Below are 14,762 nucleotides of genomic sequence, written 5' to 3'. Positions count from 1 at the left end.
TTTCATGTGTGTCATTAAATGTTTTATATTAGAGGATTCATCTGGTATAAAAACACAGCATTCAGTTTGAATTATGGTGCAGGGGTCTCCTTGAGATGCTGGAAGGATATTGAGGGCTGTGTGATTTTGTAACACCACTTTTCTCATCAAAGTGACCTCAGAATTCAGTAGGCTGATAGCCTGATCACTATTGTTTTAAGGCCTATTGGGTGAATTTTGTTAAGGCGTCGATGTGGGCAATTACATCTTCCAATTTTACTGAAGGCACAAAAATAGGTGCTAAATGGTTATACCAATGGAATACAGATCTCTTGGTCCATCAGGCTGGTACTAATGGTAAATTTGCTGGAGTCATATCTAAATTGGTATGCATGTGGCCTTGAGACCAAGGGAATCCTAGGGTACATCTTCCTTTTCATCTGGAGGAAGCCAAGACCACAAATTGATGCTGAAAATCATTGAGTTGCATTAGGTGTGACCTCATATATTCCTGGTTGCCTGACCCAGTCTGTTCCATACCAATCTCTCTCTTTAGGGGAAATGATATGTTGGCATTTTTCATAAGGCACCCAACCTAATTTTCTAGCATTATTAGGCTGATAATCTTCGTATGATTTAATTGTTCCCAACACGGGGGAGCCTTAAACTTAACTGACCATAGCTTGGTGTTAGCCATATAGATCCATCCCATAACTGAGGGTGGGTCCCTCCTAATAATTGATTAGCTATATTCTTTGACTGAAAGTTAGCTTGTTGTTCTGATTGAACTTGAGTAACTTAAAAGAAAATTATTATTTATGGCCATGGTCAGAGCAAGTATGATTGATTGGCCAAATGAGGGGATCCATTTAGCAATATCAATAGTTGCCTTAACAGAACTACAACTTCTTTCTTCTAAAATAAATTTTATAAAGATCATCCAATCAGAGCCTTAGAGAGAAGAAATCCACCAAGGTAAATCAGAAGTACTGGATGTAGGTAATTTACTACAAACCTCACAATTGGATTGATTTCTAAAATTTTCATAGGATTGAACCCATGATAGAAAAACATTTGATTCATATGCAAAAGTCCAAGAAATCAAGAAAACACTCTGAATAGTCATACAGGTCATGTCTGGCATCTTGGGATAGCCATCTACTGCTAATGTCATCTTCTTCTCATCCTGATATGGGTGTCATTTCTCCTCTGTTTGAGTGTTGTTTTAAGATGAGTTCAAGATCAGCAGTCCTCTCTATAGACCAATCCAGTGCAGGAGTCCTTTTTAAGTGAAAAATATGAATCCATGAGTTAATTCCCTTCAGTTTTGTTGCTCATGAGCTAGTTAAGAGTACCTGATAAAGGGTCCTTTTAACTAGTTGGAAGACAGTCCTTTAAGTGATCCTTTTTCCAGTGCACATAATCTCCTGGTTGCAGGTCACAGAGCATCTGATCTTCATCCAAAGATAGATTAAAGTGATAAGCTTCAGGAACAAGCTTAGAATGTCCTTTTAATAATTCAATTAAACTTTACAATAATGCAACATAGTAACAAGGAGCCATCTAGGAAGTGAGACTTCGGCTAAATACAAAGACAATTAAAACTAGAACTTAATATCCACTGAAACATAATTTTCTCTTTAAATTTACCTCATTACCTTCATTTCTACCAAATATGGTCAACTTGAGACTAATTTGTTTGCAAAATAATTCTGGCTTTTAATAAACTTTGTCTGATTATTTACATAAGTGTAATTGATCATATGGGCTCTTTTACTTTTTTGTTTGTTTTGTTTTTGTTTGTTTTTTGTTTTGTTTTGTTTTGGTGGAGTCTTAACCACTGGACTGCCAGGGAAGTCCTGACATAGGCCCTTTTAAATTGGCTTTGCTGGAACTTTTCATAAGGAATCTCAGATTGAACTTTTAAAAGATCTCTCAAGACCTGGAGAGCCATGCCAAGGACTTGTCATCAGATTTCACCTACAATATCTACAGATTTGTGTTGGCTTCTCTCTTCTCAAGGTTCTCAAAATATTTTGAGGTTCCTGTACCTGTCAGAAAGTGACCTTTTTTATTTACCTCGTAAGGTTTCTGGGAACCCTGTAAGCAAGGTACCAGGTTGTTTTTCCAAGGAGCTTTATGGCTCCATAAAGTTCACCTTAGTTATTTAAAGCTGTCTGGTCTTAACCTGATTCTATGTACATTCTCAAACATGACATTCCAGTCAAAGCCATGGTAATATGACCAGTGTTTCCAATTATGTCCTATTATAGGAAAAACAGATTCTCATGAAACTTATGCAAATAATTATATTGTCCTGAAAATAAGAATCTTATTGAGTTTCTAGATTGCAGAGGGATCAGTTAGAGAGAAAAGATAACTGTTTCAATTCTGCTCACAGAGGTGTAACTTACCAAGTTGCTGTAAGCCATAATTAGCTGAAGGGGAAAGGTTTCCTTGTATCTGGAAAACAAAGATTAAAGCCAGTAGTATTTCAGGAAAAAAGTCATAAAAATTATCATTCAGCCCTATGTAACTAATTCTTTTTGATCTTGACTTCTGTTAGTAGTTTTATGAAGCCATCCGGTTTTCCATTAGAATTCTTTAATTTATTACCCAGTTCAGTGGTATGATCTGAAAGTTATCAGAAACCTGTGCTTGTCAAGAAGTCCTTTCTATGATTCTTCTTGAAGATGAAGAATTTTTGCAAAAGCATCATAGTAAAACAATGTGTCTATAAATGACAAAAGACTCAAAAAGTCACAGTTAAAGGCCTGATTACAATGTAATTGTCAAAGAAATTTGGTTATTTTTGTGACATACAATATTAAAATATTAACTAGAATTATGACTGATAACATTATACCATGACACATTCAATTATTAGAAATTCCATATAATTTCTAGAACATTTATATTGTTGACATTTACTCATACAATATAACCTAAGAAGTTTTATCACCACTCATTTGACAATAATGTCCATGTAATTTACCATACTAAATAAGCCTAATTAGTTTAATGTCTCTCTGATATGTTCCAGGGGCTCTCTGAATCATGTCAAAGTTAGCTAGCGGTCAAAAGAACTTCATTTAGAATTTGACTTAAGGAAGTTTATCAAAGATACCAAAAGGTTTTAAAACACTTGATCAAATAAGATCATAGGTCACTGTGAAACGATACTTATTCATTTAGCTTAGTGACAATAAAAGACTTCAAAGGCAAATACAGAGCCGTTGCAACAGATTACTTAAACGGTAAAGAAATTTTATAGTCTGTTATCAAAAGCAGATCACTAATACAACATTGTAAATCAACTATACTTCAATAAAAAGGGAAAAAAAATCAGATAAAGAGTCCAAGAAAACTTTGTCCTCTTAACAGGGAGAAAAACCAGTTCTAACTTTGTACCACCTTACTGTTAATATTAAAATTCATTCCAATCTTAGCCAGTTCTGATCACATATAAAACTCCTTTCTCAGGGTTTCTTTTCCACAAAACTTCTACAGATTTTCTCTTCACCTTCAGATTCCATCCTTTTCTCTTTTTCTCTTTTTTTAACTTCTTTTTAGGACAAAATCACCTACTTTTCCCTTAACAAAATGCACTTCCATTCCTTATACCTTCTTTCTTTTGCATGCAATGATGTTTCCCCTATTAATTTTTACTAGTTTTAATTTCATATTTTAATTAGAATACTTAACCTTTAAAAACCTAATTTCTAGTAGAAACTAAGAAATAAGAAATTATAAACTGTGCTTTACATTAGCATTCTGTAGAATGACAATCTTATAAATGCTATTTATAATTTCTAAAACTGTGCTTTCTTACAGAAAATGTCTCAATGTGGCACCAAACATATTTATTAATAGTCCTAAAAATTTTTAGTTTTTCTGTAAAAGGAAGCCTATGTTCAGTAATGTTTCAGTATCTTATTTTATTTGGGAATAATAATAATTCAATCACCTTCCATCATTTCTATCTACATTGTCACAAATGGCAGGATTTCCTTCTTTCTCATGGCTGAATAATATCTATCTATTATTTATCCATGGGTAATATCCATTCATTTATTATTGATGGATACTTAGGTTGTTTCCACGTCTTGGCTATTGTGAATGACATGGCAATGAACATGGGGGTATAGATATCTCTTCAAGATTCTAGTTTTCATTTCCTTGGATATATATCCAGAAGTGGGATTGCTGATCATATGGTGGTTCTGGTTTTAAATTTTTGAAAAACCTCCATACTGTTTTCCATAGTGGCTGCACCAATTTACATTCTCATCAGCAGTTCACCAGACTTCCCTTATTTCCACATCCTTGCCAACACTTGCTATCTCTTGTCCTTTTGATCATAGCCATTCTAACAGGTGTGAGGTCATATCTCATTGTGGTTTTGTTTGCATTTCCCTGATGATTATTAATGTTGAACACCTTTTCATGCACATGTCGGCCATTTGGATGTCTTCTTTGGAAAAATGTCTATTCAGATCCTTTGCCCATTTTTAAATTGGATTTTTAGTTTTTTTGCTATTGAGTTGAAAAAAAAATGTCTTGAGAAATTTTGACCCGGAAAAAAGACTTAACGGTAACATAAACTTCAAGAGGTTAAGGACTGCATCACTTTCCCTCCTGTTGTACTCCCCTAATGCCAAGTACAGCATCTGATAGGGTAGTAGGTAAAATTTCTTTTCTGAATGAATTGAGTAAATAAGTAATAATTTAAAACATATAAGAATGATATGAAGGGGTATAAGATATATCTGAAGGGTTATTGAGTAAAATAGGAAACCATTTTCCTTTGTGGCACCAGAAGGTAGAAGTAGGAACAATAAGTAAAAGAAGACAGATTATTAGGCACATATTTTAAAGTACTTGTCAATAGTCAGTACTGTCCAAATATGTAATGAACTGCCTGAGTTATTTGGGAGGGCATGGGTGGCCACAGGACAGAAGTAATTTTACAGAGGGATGGGACATTGAATTAAGGTCTTAAGGTTCTTTCCAACAGGATACCTCCCCTTAAGCTGATGGAAACATGCAGAGAAAGAGATGTACCTAGAAATGTAAAAAAAAATTTTTTGGCATTTAAAAAATATTTTATTTTATATTGCAGTATAGTTGATGTACAATGTTGGGTTAGTTTCAGGTGTACAGCAAAGTGACTTATTTATACATAAACATTTATCTACTCTTTTCCAGATTCTTTTCCCGTATAGGTTATTATAGAGTATTGAGTAGAGTTCCCTGTGCTATACAGTAGGTCCTTGTTGAAATGTAAAATTTGAAAGGTTTTGGAGTTTCTTTATATGTATTCAACTTCCATTCTCATTTGGCTTCTCCCCTAAATTTGGGCTTTATCAGAGTTGAGGGGAGAATGGTCCTCAGGCACTGGTGGTCTCTGAAGCTGGTAAAGTACCTGATTCAGATATTATCAAAATTAAATCATCACATATAGTGAGTTTAGGAAAATGTCTACCTCTGCAGGTATGTGGTTACTAGGTAGAAGGACTGAAAAGGCAGCTTGCATTACTGGTAATTCTTTAGTCTAGAAGCCAAAAGTAATTCTTCTTCAGTCAATAATAATGGCAAAACCAAAAATAATGGCAAAACCAAAAATAATAATGGCAAAACCAAAAATAATATATAAAACCAGTAGCAATAAAAATCTATGATAAATAATAAAAATAAATAATGAAAAGAACTCATGTGTACCAAGAACTGTGCCATATTCCATAGAACTCATTTGATGCTACAAAACACATTAGGGACTATTATTATCCCCATTTAACAGATAAGAAAACTAAGGTTATGTGGGTTATGAATCCTACTTGCCACACTTGAGGCCACACTGTTAGAAGTGGTAGTTAGAAGCAGATCCTAATAAATACACAGTCACATTATTACACACACTAGAAGCCATCTTCTACACCTACATGCTCCATTAAAACTGGTGGAAATGAAATATTTGTGTGTGTCTCTGGAAAGTAGGTTATGCCTTAAACATGTGAGCAAGTTGTTCCTTTTTTATATTAGAAAGGATTAAGGAGGAAATCACTAAAGAACAGTATGTTGACTCTTAGGTTGGAATTTGAGCACTCAAGGAAGTCCCTTGGTGAAACCCTACGTTGTCCACACAGTTCAGGTTACAGACTGTGGCCAATTAAGAGTCTTAAAATCCCATAAGTCATCTGCTGAACTTTACATTAAGAATTTAACAAACACTGACTGCTAATACAATGTTTACCAAAGGAAATATTTTTTTCTAAAGTTGACAGGAAAGATCCAATATTTGAAAACATTTTAAAAAACAGTTTTTAATTTTAAACTGTAAAGCGTGCTCATGATAAAATTTGGTAAAAGAAAAGCTGTATAAAAAGGAAATTTTGTTGTTAGAAAAGACCTCCTTTCTAAGCCCTCATGGATCACATAACTTCTATGTATTTGTTCTGACTCAGGCTTTTGGAGATGCATGGCCTAAGCCCTCTATCTTTTCCTTATGATAGCCCATCATGTAACTGAAGGCAACGACACACTATTCCACATCCTTGCCAGGCTGGATCTTCTTTTCTACAGTCTAAATGTGGTAATAATGAAAATGTGTTGAATTGAGGATTTGGGCTTTAAAGGAACAGGGACCCACTCAAGAGAAAATGTCATTCATTACAAGGGATTCAAAGTGGTGCTAGAAAGCCATCAGAAGCTGCGATTGCTTTAGGGATCAGCTCCTCTTTCCCCTCTTGTGGGTCACAGGGTTGCCATCTTTTAAGGCAACCCTGCTTCCTCTCTGCTCTACTCTTTCTCTCTGATAGCAACTTCTCTATATCTTTTATCTTTCTTAAAGTTTCTGCTTCCTTATAATTTCACCTTGCCATGACCTGTCTTGACTCAAAGCAGTCTTTAGGTTTCAGCTTCTATCACCTACTACTTCATTTTCTTGGATTAACACTTTCATGTTTCTAAGATGAAAATTCTTACCTAGCTCAGTGTGTGTGTGTGTATGTGTGTGTGTGTACTAGGTCATACCATAGTTCCTAGTTCTCAGGCCAGCCTGTAGCTTGTCTGCTCTGGAGATACTGCTTGGTCCCGGGGTAAATCCATTAGAGCCTCTGGATTGGGATCTTGTGATAACCCTCATGGTCATTGAGTAAATAGGCGCTATAGGAGAGGCAGCTTCCTTCCATCAGCACAGCAGGCATCCCTAGGCTCAGCCTATCCAGCGGAATCATAACCCCCTACGTTTCCTTAAAGATATTTAAGTACAAAATGTTCTCAAATACACATGACTCAGTAATACTCACCAAGACTGTGAGGCTCTACTTTTCCAATTTTAAAGAATAAAAGCAGCTAAAATGAAGTATTGGGCCCAAAGCCAGTGCTGTTAACAAGAGTTGTCTAGCACTGTGGTCTATTTGATCTTAAAACAAGCGTTCTTTCTTCTATATCAGAGGTTCTCAAACTTTGACACACATCAGAATCACTTGGAGGCTTATGAAACCACACGTTGTTGGGCTGCAGGCAGAGTTTCTGATACAATCAGTGGGTTTAAGAGTGAGCCAGAGAATGTGGTGACAAGTTTCTAGAGAAATCCTCGATGTTGATCTGAGGATTATACTTTCAGAATCACCGTCGTATGTAAGTGGCTTCACCTGCGTCTCTCACTGATAAGCAATTGTAAGATGCAATTTTTTTGGTTGCCCAGTGAGCTGGTGACAGGAGAGCGTAATTCTACTTATCTTCTTCGTAGTTATTTGAGACCTCATAACTTTTTGTCTTCCCTGGAAGAGAGGGTGGGAAGAGACCCAGTCATTTATAAGGCTGGGTCAGGGCCATGGGTACCTCCCTGAATCTCATTTTGATTTACCAATCTGATCAAACACCTACATCTGTGTAGGTCACACAGATTTGAGGAGAGTCATAGACCACTGGAAAAACAGCTGCATGATGAGCCCCGAGTTTTGCTCATTGGGTAGCAGGAAGAGACTTAGAATGAGGTGCAGATGATCTGGATTCCAATCCCGACTACCAGTTTATGGTATGACATTAGGACCATTCGAATAAACCGAAACCTGTTACTTCTCTGCATAATAGAGATATTAAGACTTGCCAAGTTCCTATACTTTGTGGATATTACATGAAATTATATATTTATTTCAAATATACATATTTTATAGTTTACAAAAAGAACTTTGTAAACTGTAAAACCAAATCCATAATAATGATTATGATGATGGAGATGATAGTGTTGGCCTTTGAACACTCCTACTTTGCTCTGTAAATAGAGGTGTTGAAGACAAGTTAGAGTGAAAAAGGAAATGCAGAATTCACACCCATTAGGAGTGCTATTAAAAAAAAAAGAAAGAAGATAACAAGTATTGGCCAGGATGTGGAAAGATTGGTTCCCCTGCTCATTACTGGTAGGAATGTAAAATGGTGCAGACTCTGTGGAAAACAGTATAAAGTCTCCTCAAAAAAATTAAACATAGAATTACTACATGATACAGCAATTCTACTTCTGAGTAATACTCAAAAGAACTGAAACTGGGGACTCACAGATATTGGTACACCTAATACAATATTTGTATTGTGAATCATAACAACATTATTCACAATAGCAAAAAGATGAAAAGAACCTAAATTTCCATTGAAAAATGAACGAATAAGCAAAAGGTAGTATATATATTCAACAGAGTATTATTTGGCCTTAAAAAGGAAGGAAAATTTTTTTTTAACATCTTTATTGGAGTATAATTGCTTTACAATGGTGTGCTAGTTTCTGCTGTATAACAAAGTGAATCAGCTGTACATATACATATATCCGCATATCTCCTCCCTCTTGCGTCTCCCTCCCAACCTCCCTATCCCACCCCTCTAGGTGGACACAAAGCACCGAGCTGATCTCCCTTGGAAATTCTGATACATGCTAAAACATGGATGAGCCTTGATGGCATTATGCTAAGTGAAATAAACCAGTCACAAAAGGATAAGTATTGTATGATTCCATTTACATGAACCTAGAGTAGTCAGATTCATGGAGACAGAAAGTAGAATGGTGGCTGCCAGGGGCTGGGGGGAGGAAGGAAATGGGGAATTACTGTATGGGTACAAGTTTTAATTTGGGATGATTAAAAAGTTCTGAAGATGGATGGTGATGATGGTTGCCCAGCAGTGTATGTACTTAATGCCACTGAACTGTAGAGTTAAAAATGGTTAAAACAGTAAATTTTATGTTATGTATATATTGCCACAAGGAAATTCAAGGAGTTGGTGAATTCTGAGCAACTGTGAGAGTTTAGGGAATAACCTGGTTACTCTTGTTGAATTAGGAAAAATTTTTTCTTGAAATGCTATAGGCATGTCAGCCTTGCTGTCTAGGGCTTATGAAATGGCAAGTCTCATTTGGGAAGATTTGGGCGGGACAGCTGATCTTAGAGGATTTTGCTAGAAGAAAAGCTGATAGGAACTTAGAAATTAGCAGTTGCCACCAGCAGTTACCTGTCACAAGGCATCTATGGCTCTTGGCCGTCTGCCTTCTCAGACACTACTCACTCTTTTGAGAGACCTCCAGTCTTCTTGATCCCAAAGGAAAAGCTCAGAAGGAGTGTTGGGTCAGGGGAGGCAGGTACCATTGTACATATGTAGAATGTTAGAGCTGGAAGGAGGCTTGGGATCATGAAACACAGCACCCCTCATTTAAAATTCTCTGCTCAGAAAGAATGCCTTGCCAAAGGTTACACAGCTACTGTTAAGCAGAGCAGGGATTAGAGGCCATATGCCCTGTCTCTTAAGTTCTTTCCATGGCATCAGGCTGCCTCATGAGTGCACAATACCTCAATTATCCAATTCTTGACTCAGAGGCGCACTAAGATAGAAATTATCAACATTTTTCCTACTGTGTTGTCTATTCTGATGCCTTTTCTCTAACCATCACCACAGGTGCACCCCACCCCACTGCAGACCACATTGCAGCTAGAGTAAATTTCCCAAAACATGGTTCTTATCATACCATTTACATCTAAAAACTTTTTATGTCTCCTTATGGACTCTAGGAAAACTGTGTGAACTTCTCAATAAGACATTCAAAATTCAAAATCTGGCACTTAATAATTAAACTCCAATGTATGCTCACACTGGAAATATATACAACTGAAAAAAGGATAATGAAGAAACTGCATGTTTAGAAAAAAGCTCTAGGTTATATTGGAAGTAGAGGGAAAAAGAGATGCATGCCATCATTTGGGTATGAAAGAGAGGGAATAAAATAACTTATTTATATTTTCTCTTATTTACATAAATAAATGCTCAAAGGATAAATAAGACATGTTTTCGTATCATTCAAACCATGCATATGTGATAATTTTGAAAAAATAAAATAAAATCTGGTCCTTGACTAGTACTCATTCTCTCTTATCATTCTCTACCAAAACCTTGCACTCCTACAATTTTAGAATTTTCAGTGTTTCTAACAATCTCAAATCTCTCATGAAGTTGACTTCCATTCCAGTGCGTATCCTCTACCCCACTTTTTTTTAACCTATTAAATTCCTATGGCATTTTTTATATCTTGCTTAGATACACCTCTTTTGTGAAGCCTTTCTTGCCTCCCCAGATGGAATTTAGTCCTCCCTTCCCCGGGTCCTTCAGCCCTTTGGTATGTCCACTATCATTCTCCCTCTGCATTCAAGAAATCAAACATCTACATACCAGACAGGAAGTTACTGAAGGCAAGGACCCCCACCTCCAGCCCCTGCCACAGTGCTTGCCATGGTGCACAGTGTCACGGCTCATAGCACTGGCTTTATCTGATGACTCTTTTGCAAAAGATATTTGTTATTAAGCATGTATTTGTCACCATTAAAATTCTGTTTCCTAAAATTCATTGAAATACACATGGCCTTTCAATGCTGGTTATCTCTTTTAATATTTTAATCTTTCAACCTTTGTTGAAAAAATATTTAGGGAGGGTGGGAGGGAGACGCAAGAGGGAGGAGATAATGGGGATATATGTTTATGTATAGCTGATTCACTTTGTTATACAGCAGAAACTAACACACTATTGTAAAGCAACTATACTCCAATAAAGATGTTTAAAAAATTAACTAGCCTTTGTTCTTATTTACTATACAGAGTTGTATGAGTTTATTTTTCTCTTTCTTTGATGATGAAACACTAGCCTGTTGTTTAGAACCAGGACCAGGGTGAGGGGAGTGAGGTCATCATCAAATCATCAAGTGCAAAGTTTGACCTTGTCTTCATTTAAAATTTTATATTTTGTTCATCATGGACATTTTTGCATTAATTTTTTTTTTAATTTTTATTTATTTATTTATTTATGGCTGTGTTGGGTCTTCGTTTCTGTGCGAGGGCTTTCTCTAGTTGCGGCAAGTGGGGGCCACACTTCATCGCGGTGCGTGGGCCTCTCATTATCGCGGCCTCTCTTGTTGCGGAGCACAGGCTCCAGACGTGCAGGCTCAGTAATTGTGGCTCACGGGCCTAGTTGCTCCGCGGCATGTGGGATCTTCCCAGACCAGGGCTCGAACCCATGTCCCCTGCATTGGCAGGCAGATTCTCAACCACTGCGCCACCAGGGAAGCCCTGCATTAATTTTGATTTGTAAAAAATTATTGCATCAGGGTATTATTTATCTTGAAGCTGAATTTTTCAGTGTTCCCCTAAAGTTTGCACCTGAGGTGAGTATCTTACTAGTTTCACCCTAGTACCAACACTGCTAGTGTTGTGATTACCAAATACCATTATTTTAGTTGTTCAGGGGTTTCTGGCACAAATCTGACTGAATGTAGGGTCCCATTAGTACTTGAGTTTCTGATGGTATTTTCATGGAAGCTTATTGAGATAGTGTAGCTGAAATTTTCTCTGCCTTACTTGTTTCTTCCTGTCATACCATCTGCCCTCACCCACTTGTATGTTCCTAGGTTTTGCCCATTCCTCTAGGTCTGGCCTAAATTCCCACTCTCCATGAAGACTTTCTCAGACATTTCCAGTGTTCCTCATCTTCCCACCCCTGGGGCCACTTATGCTAATTCTCATCCCAGCACTCAGGATTTAGTTCTATCTCTGCAACTTTGAATTACAAATATTCAAAATGTTTATCTAGATTGTAACTTGTGTTTGAATTATGCTCAAGATTGACTATGCAATTGGTTATCATTGATTTCCTTGAAAGCAATTTTCTGTGGGAAAACCTATAAGCATAATTTTGCTTTTCTCTCTTTTGTAGGAACATCATTCCAAGCTCCACCTCCTTTTTAGTTGTTGTTAGTGGTGTTGCCTGTAGCAGATCTCCTATTGTCCTCTGAAAAATGTCCTTTTTTGCTCTGATCAAGAGCTCTGGTATTCTCTTCTGGTTTTTTCTTAGCAATAAATTAACTCTGAATTGGGTATAAACTGGGAACAGCTGTCATGATTTGCTGGTTAGTTCATTTAATTTTGACCAGGAACTCATCTCCTTAGTCTCTGAAATCATGTATCATGAAATCATGCAAATCTTTATCCTTTAAGATTTTATAATTCCTGGCATAGGCTCTAACGTTGGGATTAGTATTCATCCATGTGCATCATCCCTGACACGACAATGTTCTCATTGACATGGCAAATACTTTCCATCTTACCTCCTGCCTGCCTCTTAAGGAATTGGGTCCTCTTTTTAGTATTTGATCTATTTTTTCCCCTCTAGGTCTTTCCTCTGTGTGGGTTTAACCAAAGAAAAAATGAACATCTGAACCACTTAGCACTTAAGGAGAAGATTTATTATTTATAACCCAAAGGGAATTTGTTACATCATGTATATCGTAAGTGTTAAGCAGGGAAGGGCTCTTGTTTTCTTTTGGCCTTGGTGGACTATTAGGTGCTCCCAAAATCATGCCCGATGAAGACATAGAAACGTGGGATGAAGCAGCTGTTGTAAAGGCCATAAACCAGGCGAGGGGGCTTATGAGTAAGGCCACCTGGTACAGGTCCCCTCTGTTCTCTTGGGAGGAGGCAAAGTCCAGCCACAGGGACACTTGCAAGGATAACCCGCAGAGGAAGAGGGAAATCACTATGACTGCAAGGACCCAGAAGGGTCGGCTGGACCTGGTCATCTGGCTTTGTCTTAATTCAAGGCCGCAAGGATGAGCAGCAGATGATTACGGCCAGGGGGAGAATGAAGCCAAGGACAAAATGGCCAGAGATCAGCATTTGGTACTGCGGAATGATGATCTCCCTCCACAGCTGATAACGCCCCTGAATTTCATTCCACGGGTCATATTGGTTGAAGTAATAGGTGACCCCTTCTACCAAAACTGTTTTCTTGAAGACCAAGTAGGGGACACAGAAGGAGACTGCCAAAAGTCAACCTCCCAAAGCCCCCAAACTGCTTTAGCTGGTATGAGGTGGTTTGGGGGACCAGATTGGCCAGAAGATCACAACACAATAGTCCATAGAGATGAGGATCAGAAGGAAGACACTGGCTGGAAAGTTAAGGATAGACATGGTGCTATTTAGCTTACAGAGCATCAGCCAAAGGGCTAGTGGTAGTGCAGAGCCACACGGCGAACTGGAGACGCAGTGAGAGGATGATGGTGAGGTTAGCCACAGTCAGGTTGAGGTGGTACTGTGTTGACTGTGCAGGGCATGTAGAAACCAGCCACCCAGATGACAAGGCCATTGCCATACAAGCCTAGGAGGAAAGTCACTGAGTAGGCTATCATTGGAAAAGATGGCAAGAGCAGACTTGACTATTAATGCCTCCAGGTTTTTGCTTATGCTGTTCTTGCTGCCTAGAATGACTCCCCCACACCCTTTCCTATTGGTGAATTCCTGCACACTCATATTCTAGTGGAATGAGTTGCTTCTTCCTCTGATTGTTCATAGTACATGGTATATGCTTAATTTCAGCAATAATGCCTATGTATCAAATCATTGTCTCAGTATATGTCTTAGAAATCACATCTTATTTTACTTTTACCATCTAATATCTTAGGCAAAAGATTTAATCTCTCTGAGTGTTATATTCCTCCTCTTTAACATGGATAAATAGTATTCATACCTTATAGCATTGTTGCTAAGCTCTAAAGGGATAATCCTGTGAAATACTTGGAAATATATCTGATACATCAAAAATACTTGATGATGTTGGTTATTATTATTTTTGTTGATGTTATTTTTGTTGTCCTTATTATTTTTCATTTGGTTTATACTAGCCATTCCCTAAGCATTTGAAGAAAGCAACTTGAGGACATGTAATAGGGTTTGTCTGTCTAAAATCCTAGAATTCTTTTAGGGTAAGAGCCCAGGATAAGAACATTTTTTACTTATCAGGAACTTGAAGTTTGGTGGCTATTTGTCCAGATAATTGAAACTTTTAGGAAATGTAACCTTATCCTTGATGGGATTTCTGTCTAATATTTTTAAACAAATTGTTTTTAAAAGACCAATAAAAGAGTGCATAAGCATAGTCGAGTTTGATATTATTTATAACAGTAATAGCTCATGTTTATGGAATACGAGGTAGAGGGCACCTTTAACCTCTCTGTTGTCCTGTACTTTGGTGTCAGAAGCATGCAATAACAGCACATGAAATAGAGACTAAGGAAACAATAGAAAAGATAAAAGAAACTAAAAGTTATTTCTTTGAAAAGATAAACAAAATTGATAAACCTTTAGCCAGACTCATCAAGAAAAAAAGGGGGAGGGCCCAAATCAATAAAATCAGAAATGAAAAAAGAGAAGTCACAACTGACACCACAGAAATACAAAAGACCGTAAGAGACTATTAC

At 37.3% G+C, this 14,762-nt stretch overlaps 1 protein-coding gene across 3 annotated transcripts in view; it reads right to left on the bottom strand.

Moving 5' to 3' along the window:
* Positions 1-966: 966 nt before the first annotated feature.
* Positions 967-14,762, bottom strand: part of LOC309657195 (uncharacterized protein C5orf46 homolog) — a 70,024-nt gene continuing 56,228 nt past the window's right edge. The window contains exons 4-5 of one of the 3 annotated variants that reach the window (XR_014261691.1): positions 2,394-2,442; positions 967-1,433 (exon numbers count right to left, since the gene is read on the bottom strand). The gene's annotated coding sequence lies outside the window, so the exon portion shown is untranslated. Of the gene's footprint in view, positions 2,443-14,762 lie in introns of all 3 variants that reach the window. The other 2 variants (XR_014261692.1, XM_082454347.1) reach the window with 2 other exon arrangements.

This window comes from Balaenoptera physalus (assembly GCF_965194825.1).
Source record: "Balaenoptera physalus genome assembly, chromosome: 3".
NCBI classification, from domain to species: Eukaryota; Metazoa; Chordata; class Mammalia; order Artiodactyla; family Balaenopteridae; genus Balaenoptera; species Balaenoptera physalus.
This window is presented reverse-complemented; position numbering and strand designations above follow the sequence as displayed.